Raw genomic sequence first — 11,327 nt, 5'->3', positions numbered from 1 at the left:
GGAAAAAGATTCTGGGTTGAGAGTTCTTTCTTTCAACACTTGAAACACTTGCCACTTCCTTCTGGCTTCTATGAGTTCCACGGAGAAATATACTATAATTCAAATTGTTTGCTCCTATCGGTAACATGTCATTTCTCTATTACTGCTTTCAAAAGATTTTCTTTGTCTTTCATTTTTAAAAGTTTGACTTTGATTTGTTTTGTTGTGGATTTATTTGGATTTCCTTATCTGGGATTTTTTTTCAGGATCTTGAATCTGCGAGTTTATGTCTTTTCTAACTTTGGGAGGTTTTCAGCCATTATTTCTTTGACTACTTTTCAGCCCCGCCTTTCCTCCCACCTTTTCAGAATTGTGGACACAAATTTTCTCTCGTTGTTATAGTCGCACATCTCCCTGATGTGGATGATAGTCTGGGCTCCTTGCTTGCTTGACCTTCTTCGACACAACCCTGGCAGGGGTGTTGGATGCCTTTTTAGAGCCTGGTGAGAGTGAGAGTCCTGGCTCCTCGCTCAGCCTGTGTTGGCTAGGGTGTGGTTGGGTCCACAGTTTTTCTGGGGTGTTTGTCTGGAGTAAAGTAGTTATTGTCTAAAAGTTTTTATCTTATTTGGCTCCCCATTTCCTGGTCATTTGGCTCCCCATTTCCTGGTCCTTTGGCTAGAGAAAGCGGGTTTCTGTTGGGGCTTTAAAAAAATCTGCACTTGTCAGTGTCTACTGGATGACTTGCTTCCTTGGCTACAAGTCTGGGATATACAAAACAAGCAGAAGATGACCATATCATTACTTTGGTCTTGAAGTGTCTGGCCATTTCACTCTCTTTTCTCCAGCACTCTAATTATTCTTATGTTTGTTTCAATATAACATCCAGGAATTTTAGTTGTTCTTAGCAAGAGGAGTAGGGAAAAGTACATCTACTCCATCTTCCCAGAAGCAAGAAGTCCAGAGCTTTTTAAATACACATCTCCACAAAATGCATATTAGCTATAGGTATAATTGCTATTTCTACTTAACATATTATTATTGAGATTCTTTTTAGGTTATAAGTCCCCAAAAAACGCCATTTTTATTTGTTAGATAGCCTTAAGTTTTTCAAATAACCCCTTATTTTTATTATATTGTGGCTATTTTCAGTTTTTCCCTAGTGTAGATAACATTAAATAAACATTCCTTTTCATAATAATTGTCCAACCTTCTGATTATTTTCCTAGTATATGTTTCTAGATGGGGAGTTATTAGATCAGAGGATACAAAACATTAATAGGTCCTTGATATGTATTTGTTTCCAGAATGGTTGTGTTGATATTCTTAAAAGCAGTGTATGAGAATACCTGGTTTACCGTACTCTGAAGTTGAATATTATCAGTTATAAAACTTTGCAAATTTAAAGGAAACAAAGAGTATTTAAAATTTTTAAATAGAATTTCTTTGATTAACACTGAGGTCGAACTTCACTACAATGTTAATTCAGTAATTTCACCAATGACATGGAAGTTTAAAAAATAAATCACCATATTCAGGAGATTTAAAGCTTGATAATATTATCAGGAAATTATCTCCTGGTATCATAATAATATATCATGATGATATATCCTGAATCTATATATGTGATAAAATTACACAGAACTATGCACATACAGAAACACAAATGAGTGCACATAAAACAGGTAAAATCCGAATGAGGTTTGCGGACTGTACCAATGTTAATTTCTTGATTTTGATATTGTACTATAGTTGTGTAAATTTTTACCATTGGAGAAAACTGGTTGATGGGTATGTGGGATCTCTCTGAATAATTTAATGGTTAGAAACAGTTGTACAGTGTTATAATCAGCCACAGAAGCTGTGCTGGAGGACAAGACCCAATCTTTCCCCACATTGGACAAAGCAGTACTAGACATGAGCTGGTATGTGGTTGGAGCCATGTCCCCATCCCTGAAGCCCAAAGAGAGACCACCATCTCATATCCCCCCAGCTACCACTCTCCTCATCAGAGGAGAGATGTAAATCCCACATGCAAAAACCCTTGTCCCCAGTGTCGAATGGGATGGGGATGCAAGAATTATATTTAAAGGGAAACCCTATGTAAGCTGTTAACAGTTCAAAGGAGTAGGCATTACCCCTGTTCTCCATCTTCCAAAGGAGCTCACTTTCCCAGCTTCTTCATCTGTTCATCAGTGTTGGCAAAATTCCCCTCAACTGTGGACAGCTTTTCACGCGTCGTTGTCTGTACCTGGGTCAAGAGGGTGGTGGTGTCCTTGAGCTACATCTGCTATGTGGTATCCAAGTGTGTCAGGAGGTGACTGAACTGCATTTACTGAAAAAACATCTGTGTATAAGTGGACTTAGGCAGTTCAAACCTGAGTTGTTCAAGGTTCAACTGTATTTGGTTCGGAGAAGAACAGCAAGGAGAGCAACTGATGACTGTCTTTATTTTTCAATACTTGTCGTGGAGACTTATTCTCACTACTCCAGAAGTCTGAGGACCAGTACGTATGTGTAATATGGTGGCAGATTTCAGCCTAATATAAAAAAGAATTTTTTTTTTCATTTAAATTAGCATTTAAAAATGTAAGACCGCCTTGGAAGTCACCTTCCGTACACTGGATATTTTTAGTCAAAGCGTATAAAAACTCGTTGAATGAAATAAGGGTTTGTATCTCCAAAAGGTTTTCTAAGAACCTCTAATCCTATGTGACTTGATTAGTTCTTCTGCCTTTAGAAAAATATATATTCTAAAGTCTTCAGAATTTACATCTACCCTTGCTAATTGTTGAGCCGTGGTAACCAGAGTGTTATTGCTTTCTGTTTTGAGGTGCTTTATCAGATGAGTCCCGAATCCCTTTCAATATGTCAAGCCTCCTTCTAGACCCTGTAGGTATATCAAAAGCTGATTTAGAGATGTTTCCAGGCACCACAGTGTTATTGATGCCTATTACCTTTCTCCTTCTTAAATGACAGCCCAGCTTGGCAGAAAAGTGTCACTGATAAGCGTCATCTTTCCTCTCCATTTTGTAATCACACAAACTCTCTGAACCTTTTAGCCCTCTACTTTAAAAAAAATGTCTGTAGTTATTTCTACCTACTCTTTCACTTTGCTGAGATGATTTTGAATTTGTTGTTTTGAGTAACTATCTCAGGGCTCTGGGATTACTCTTGGACTGCACGAGTGACTACTGGGAATTTAGTGAAACTCTTACCCATTTCATTTATGTCCGTGAAGCTTGCCAGCAAGTCCTGGGTCAGAATGGTGTATATGCACTCACATGCTGTGTGTGTGTGCTTGTGTGTGGGTGTGGTATGTGATAGAGAACTGATTGATAATAATGGGCCCTATAAACCTCCCCTTTCTAGGGGTCCTAGAAGATGGTGCTAAGGGTATGGCAAGAGAAGGAAACTGTACTTTTCAAGTTAATACTATTAATATTTATTGGAAAGGCAGATTATGGAAAGGAGAGTCCATATTTAGCCAGTGTCTTCAAAAAGGAATTGATACTTCTAAGTGGAAGAACGTATGCATGTTCCCTAATAGGAGGATCTTTTTCCTGGCAGGTGACATGCTTTGGCTTTGTGTAGAAATGACTAAATGTTTCTGTTATTATCTGTTTTTACCACCGACAGTTCTGATGCCAAATACATAGGTTTTCCACACCAAGTAATTCTAATTCTCTGTGAATAGCAAGTAGCTGTCTTAAATTTGAATTTAATTCTGACACTAACTGTCCAGAGTTAGAGACCCCAGCAGTTAAAGACTCAGTCCCACAAGACTGCCCCCCTACTTCAGATGCCAGTTGCACTTAGTAACCCACACTTCTGTCTGACATGGCTGCAAGTTGGAGGTTCTGTGGAGCCCTTCCTCAGGTTCTATAATTGATAATTTGAAGTTTTTGAGAATCCCCTCAAGAATCAACTCGCTAGCACATGCGGTTTTTATGAATAATAAAAAACATTTCTCTCAACCTTGTCACTCAGGAAATTACAAGTGTTTTAAGAGCTCTGTGCTGGGAACCAGGAATGAAGACCAAATATATATTTCTTATTATATCGCAATGCCATAGTCCCATTTATTCTTGTTTCATTCCAATTTTCTCTTTTCTAAAAGTAGTGTAAATAATAGCAATGATTATTTACCATGAGGGAAGGTGATTAACTAATGAAGTTAAACTTATCTGAAGTTCTTGGAGAAAATTGCTTTGAAAGAGAAAATTACATTAGTTAAAACTATTAATTATCCCTTTTCTAATGATGGTTTTCCCCCTAGATAATTATAAGTAAATTCTAGGACTTGAATCCCTCTATCCCTACTTTAAAAATTAAATACTGTATCCAAGTCTCTTGTGTAGAGCTATCAATTTTGGAGTCATTGGGGTCACTCACTGCAAGTTGCCTCTTTTCATTTCATCTGACATTATAAAGCACTTCACAGTCCAGCAAGTGTGTTCAGAGAGGTGTCTCCTTGGATCTTATAGCAGCATAGTGAAGAAGACTTAGGATTATGTGTCTGGGACTTTGAGGTTTTCTGCTCAGTGACTCTGCTGTTCATTGAACTGAAGACTCTGGTCCTGACTTAGCTTGTTTGTGTTTTTGCAGCCTTCTTCCCTCTGCACCTACCTGTGGAGGGGACACTGTCTGCTGGACATCATTACCTTCTCCATCCTAACTCCTCTTATCAATGATAACTGAGTCTGTGCCACAGAGGTGTCCTCTCATTTGAATTATAGCATCTAAAAGTTCTATGTGACTATTTAGAAGAGGCTTTCAATGATGTGCTTTGAATCTTTCCTTTTTCTTCTTCCTATACCCTCTTCTTTTCATTTCCTATAGGGTAAATGAAAAGTAATAAAAATCTCATCAATTGATTATTTTTATTCATATTCTAAGAATGTGTGGCACATGGTAGATGGTCAATGAATAGCTGATGAATAGATGGATGAATAATGATACTTCACAGCCATAGGGAAGGTGGTATCTGTAATCAGACTGCTTGGGTTGGAATCTCAGAGATTCCACTTAGTAGCGGCGAGAACTTAAGCAAGTTATTTTTCTGCTTCAGTTTTCTTATCTGTAAAATAGTCTTTATAAAGTTGTTGTGAGGATTAAATGAGCTAATGGATAATAAGGGTTCAGGATAGTATTAAAGTGTGTTTTCATATGTAATCTCATTTTATCCTAACAGCCACTTGATGTAACAGAAACAGATATTTCTGGATCTCATGGCTGAGGAATCTCAAGTTCACAGGACTGGTAATTAATAGAAAGGTGTCTAAAATTTGATTCTGAGTCCAAAGTCTAATTTTCTAGATTAGAGTTATTTGTTTAGTTTGGAAGATGCTTAAAAGACAAAAACAAACAAACAAACAAACAAATAAAGTAAAAAAGAAAGTAGTTAGCTTTGGTTTCAGTAAAGGTTATAGGTTTTGCATAAGGACAAAGTCCCTTTCTGTTGTTGAACGAGATGAAAAGGGTTGTATGAAGTAACAAAGGTGAGAACTTGTGCTGCAAATACAGTGAACCCTTATCAAAATACCTCAGTCGCTCCAGGGAAGAAGGAAAGAAGCAGTAGAATAACTGAGGAAAAGAATCAACAATCCAATATATAACTCAATAATACCTTCTTTATTCTTTAGTGTTAGCACTGAGCTTTTGCTGAAAAAATCACTTTGCTCTAAAATGGCCCAATTTTGGCTTTTAATTTGCATTTCCTTCCTGCCCAGATGCAACTGGCAGCAGCCCAGGGGTAGTTCCACTAGAACAACTGTGGTCCAGCACCTCGATTTCGATCTCAGAACTGTTCCTTGACATGTGTTTCTTTGCATTATTTGTCAAACTTTGCCAGTTGCACACCAAAATTCTTCCAACAAAAAACAGGAAGTTTGGGCCATCCTTCTGAATTTACTGTTATCTTACCTTTTTTGTTTGTTTGTTTGTAACTGGAGTCAAGCCCTGGTGAAAATATGAACACGTTAGCTATTCAGAATTGTGCTCAAGGCTTCTGAGCAAATAATATGAAAAAACTGAGCAACAAGGAATTTGGGCACATTATTTATACATTTGGTGAGCTCATTCACTCACCCAGGGACGGCAAGCGAACAGCCGCTAGCCCAAGGTTAATTTATTTTCTTCTCAGCCAGGAACAGGGTGTGCTGTTACACAGAGAGAGGAATGAGGACTTTTTAATTGGCAGAGAGGAACTTCTGCTGTGTAAGGAGATATTTCAATTGCTGGAGGTCAATAGAAGTGCTTTAGGATTTTAAAATCATGCTGTGTTCACAGTTTAAATATGAAGTCCTCCAAATGGCTAGGATTCTAAGAAACCTGCATTAACTGTTTCAAAACAGAAGAGGGCATCTTGTCATGCCTTATGTTGCATTTATTTATTTTTTTAAGAATGAAAAGGAAGCTTGTCTTTGAATGAAAATGAATAGCGTTTCCTTTCCGAAATGAATGAATGAAAATATTGTGTTAATGTTTTCAAAAACTTAAACATGACTAAAATGCTGTATTTGCCTTCTAGTTACTAGGGATCTAAGAGTTTTAGTTGGGGATTAGCTATACTAAGCTTTATTATATTATAAACTGGTCATCAAATACAACGCATGTAGGTTTTAAGCAAAGTACCACACAGAATCCTGTCTCCCCCACTGGCTAGGTAAACCCCCAACTCCCTTACTTCTCATGTTCAAATCTCGGTTTTTCTCAAAATTCAATCTTTCCGAGTGTCTGTGAATCTTCTAAAATTATATACAAAATGTGTGTTTGTATATTTTTCTAGAGGATGTTTAAAGTTTTAGACATATCATCTATTCTTTCTCAGAATAAAGCTGTAGGAAGTTTTCATGTTTAATTTACCTTGTACTAATTGGTTATTTACTACATATTCTGTGTATATTTAAAGACTCTATTTGTGATAACATAGCATGATACAATAAATACCACTGGACTGAAAATCTCAGGGTTTGCCTAGTCATTTAAACCACACCCGTTACAGAATACAGCAACAGGCTTTTTTAAAGTCTGGCATTCTTTTTATTAAGTTCAAGTCAGGGCCGAAAGGGAACTTTTGAATCTAATCTAGTTACTGCACTTGCCGGTCCCAGAGAGCAGCAGTGTTCTGTGCAGGCTTACACAGGCAGTGGGCATCGGTGTTCAGGATCACAGTCCAGTCTTTGACCTTCTAGTCCATGGTTCATTTCCCTCAGTCTTGTGTGGCCCAAAGCTTGCAATGGTCCAAAACTACATGGGATCCTTATACTGCTCTTATCATGCATATGCATGTGTATGTGTTTATAGTTTTGTGGATAGTTTTATTTTCTAAGTTACTACTTTATTTATTTAAAAAAATTTTTTATGGTGACATTGGTTAACGAAATCCAGTAAGTTTTAACTATGCATGTTAACAATAAGGCCTATATATATTTACATTGTGTGTTTTACCTTCATAGTTAGATTTCTTTCTGTCACTACATATTTAAATTAATACTTTAAAAGCAGAAAAATATATTTTCTTTCTTTTCCAGTTGTCCTAAATGTATTTATCCTAACAATGCTTAATTCAGTTTTATGAAAGGATGAATTTAATGAGGACAAAATGAGTTTGGAAGCATGGAGGGGCCAGTGGACAGATGGGATAGGAAAAGTTAGCTCCTGATTGAAACTCTCTGGACTTTTAATAATGCTTATTGTGGGAAGAACCTGGTGTTCGTTGTTTTATTAATGTCTTCTTTATTGGCCCCTTATGTAACTTGAAACTCACCTGTTGTAGCACCCTCTCTATTTCCATGGAAGTATCTAGAATATTCGAGTTGGCCATTTTTAAAGAACCATTGGAGCTTATCATCTATCCCTGAGCCCTAGGACTTGGGTAAAGATGAAGAATGTGTGTGGCATACATTACTTGGTGATTAAAAAAAAGAAGCTTGTATATTTTGATGTGGCTACTTTGACTTGATTGATCCAATCAGCCAATATAATGTCTTGTTTTGCCCTGGAAATCTCTGGCAGATGTCATAAATTGCCCTGGAGTAGAAATTAGAGCTTTCAGGAACCAGGATGACCTAGAAAGTATACATGTTCTGGTTAGGGCTGAAGTGTGAGTATCTCCCTGCCTGCTGGGCAGTGTTTGATCTTAGAGGTTGCTTTCAGGACAGAGAATTATCTCATTATACTTTATTCAATGGTATTCATGTCCATGTATTTTCCCCTGAGTGCAGTTATGGAATGCATATATTGGAATTTAATAGCAGTCTATACTGCCTTCTTTGTAACATTAAAATTTTTGCTTTGTGCATTCCTTTTGTATTAGGTACATAGTTTCTTTCCTCTTCTTTCCTTGCCCCACACCACACCCCTACCCTGCCATAAATCCCTAACCATCCAAGCAGAGGTTTTGGAGACAATGAAAAGGGAGGTTAGTTTTAAGTACCTCCTATTGAAAAGGAAAGCCAGAAGTAGAGAAGGAAGCCCAAGGGACTTCTAGTGAGATGGGTCATCAATATTTATAGAACCATAATAGAAACTTTTTTGAAGACATAATTGTTATTTTTAAACAAGTTATTTTTTCTTCTAAGTTAGGAATATGTAGGCAAAGTGAGTAATCTGGAAAGCTGATGTAGATATTTAGACATTTCAGGAACCAAGCTCTACTAACTGCTTGGTAAGCTTAAAAAATTAGGACCTGAATTAGGCAAATTAACTGCCTATAGTAGTTCGACCAATTAGTTAATTATTTTGCTCTCTGTTTAATTTTAATCGTGTAGACATAATTTCATAAAAGTGTTTATACATATCTGGGGATAGATTTTTTTTTTTGCATGATTGTCAATTCCACTGACACTGGACAATGTGGAGTGTTTAAAGGGGCATTGCTTTCCTTTAATAGTAATAGCAAACATGTTGTCAAAAATCAAATGCTGAATAAAACAAAGCAGAAAGAGATCTGTTGCCGCTGCAGAGCAGAGATGAGCAGATCAGACCTAGGACAGCGGTCAGCAGCTGGTGTGTGTTTTTTTTTTTTTTTTTTTTTTAATCGGGGCAAGCTTTGTTCTATGGCAGGAAAATTTTGGCAGAGTTTTCATTATTTGCAATGGATTTTGGATACACAAGATCTGCTAAGGAATCCTAAAAGGACTCAGAAGAATATTGGAAATTACAAAATTTTGACAAACATTATACAAGAATTAGGTGAACATCTTAAGATAAGTTACTGCCACTGCTATAGTCAAGAGAGTCTATGCCAGGTAGCTTGCATTAATGGCTCCTACACATGTGTTTTTGGCATCCAAAGTAGAGGAATTTGGAGTAGTTTCAAATACAAGATTGATTTTTGCTGCTGCTTCTGTATTAAAAACTAGATTTTTATATGCTTTTCCAAAGGAATTTTCTTGTAAGAGAACCATATATTAGATGTGAATTCCATCTCTTAGAACTAAAGGATTGTTACTTAGTAGTGTATCATCCTTTTAGACCTTCGTTCAGGCATGTAAAGGACATAGGCCAAGAAGACGTGTTGCTTCCCCTTATGTGGAGGATAGTGAATGATACCTACAGAATGGATGTTTGCTGTATCCTTCTTTCATGATAGTTTTAGCTTGCCTACATGTAACCTATGTTGTATAGCAGAAAGATGCTAGACAGTGGTTTGGTGAGCTTTCTGTGAATATGGAGACAATTTTGGAAATAATCAGGGTTATTGTAAAACAATATGAGCAGTAGAAGAAATTTGATGAGAGAAGAGATGGCAACTATTCTTAGTAAGATGCTGAAACTAAAACCTCCTCCAAACAGTGAAGGAGAGCAGGGCCCAAACAGAAGTCAGAACCTAGCTACAGCCAATCTTAAAACATTCTGAAGAATTCTGAAGTTGTAAATAAACCACTGGACAGATTTCAGTAATGTCTTTAATGGGACACAAATGAAAATGAATAGCTTGCTTCTGTCAAGCATATTGGGAAGTAATTCTATTTTTGCAAAATAAGTTTTTTCTTACCTAATCTGATTCTAGTACATAACTGATTAAAAGATTATAAAAGTTTGGAAAAGTTCTAAGGAGAACTACAGACAGACGTCTCAAAATTAATAGCTTTTGATTAGTATAATTTTTCTTAATTTAGCTAATAGAAATTGTAGCTCTTTATTAAGCCAGGAAACATGAAGCATAATTTGTTTAAAATTCTCTTTGGTCACTGAAGGGCCATTAAAGGACATAAAAAGTCAAGTATATGAGGTCCCCACCCTTATATATTTAAAGTTAAACTTTAAAATTGTATTTAAGAAATCAAATCTTATAAAATCCTGGAAGATTTTGGTAATGATGCTGATAATTTTAGGAAATTAATCTAGTACTATTGATTTAAAAGTGCATTTTATTCAGTAGTTTTAGTATCTTGCCATGGAAGATAGATACTAGTCCAGACTAGCAGAAAAGTGCAATATGTGTAGCTTACTTTAACTTTTTAAAAGTTATATTAATTCTATAACTATTTTGAGATGCTGGGCAGTTTTTTTAAAAAAATTCTATGAAGTTATTTGCATTTGATTAACAGTTAATCAAGCATTTTATAGTTGCATAATTGGACGAAACACCATAATATGGTTGAAATTTGGTAACATTTTAATTTTTACTTTACTGCAAAAAGTTTTTACGTGACATAGACATACACACTTTAGTTTATTTTTGCATCTTAGTGTAGATTTACAAATTTATTATAGGTATTCTGAACCAGGAAAACAATCAGGTTTCAGGACAGTTTGATACTGGCTATCCTTAATTCACACATGAGTATAGGATTAAATACTGTCTGTGGAACTTAATAAATTAATATTTTCTTCAGACTTGAAGGAGAGTGATAAATAAAATTTGGATTCATAGGATATTGATACACACTTTAAAGATTAATTTTTTATAAATCAATTGTGAACGATGAATTATTAAATTGTTGACTTCCTAATATAAAACTTCAAGAATAAAAATACATTCTTCAGCTAAAAAAACAAATAACAAAACAAAACAACAACAACAACAACAAAAACAAAGCAGAAAGATGAGTTTATTCCAAGACTTGATCTGCAAACCGGGAAGCTCAAGGCTACAGGGAGGAGTGAGTTTCGAGTTGCTCACAGACTAAGGGGTTTTTATGGGGTAAGTTGTGGAAGTTATTTTACTTTTTCAGCTAATCGATTGCCTGGTGATCTTCCCTATTTGGATCAGGGCAGCTGAGTCAGTGGAACAGCGAAGTCCAGAGACAGTGAAAACAAACTTGACATTTAGGGATTGGCTGGTATGGTCTGCTGATTTCTGAGAAGAGCTGAAAATCCCTGTTAAGTTAGGTTAAGTT

General features: G+C 36.1%; 1 pseudogene; it reads left to right on the top strand.

The window, feature by feature from the left end:
* The first annotated feature begins 9,038 nt into the window (after window positions 1-9,038).
* LOC107518844 lies at window positions 9,039-9,841 on the top strand (annotated as a pseudogene).
* The last annotated feature ends 1,486 nt before the right edge of the window (window positions 9,842-11,327 follow it).

Source organism: Rousettus aegyptiacus, unplaced genomic scaffold (genome assembly GCF_014176215.1).
Source record: "Rousettus aegyptiacus isolate mRouAeg1 unplaced genomic scaffold, mRouAeg1.p scaffold_m13_p_4, whole genome shotgun sequence".
NCBI classification, from domain to species: Eukaryota; Metazoa; Chordata; class Mammalia; order Chiroptera; family Pteropodidae; genus Rousettus; species Rousettus aegyptiacus.
This window is presented reverse-complemented; position numbering and strand designations above follow the sequence as displayed.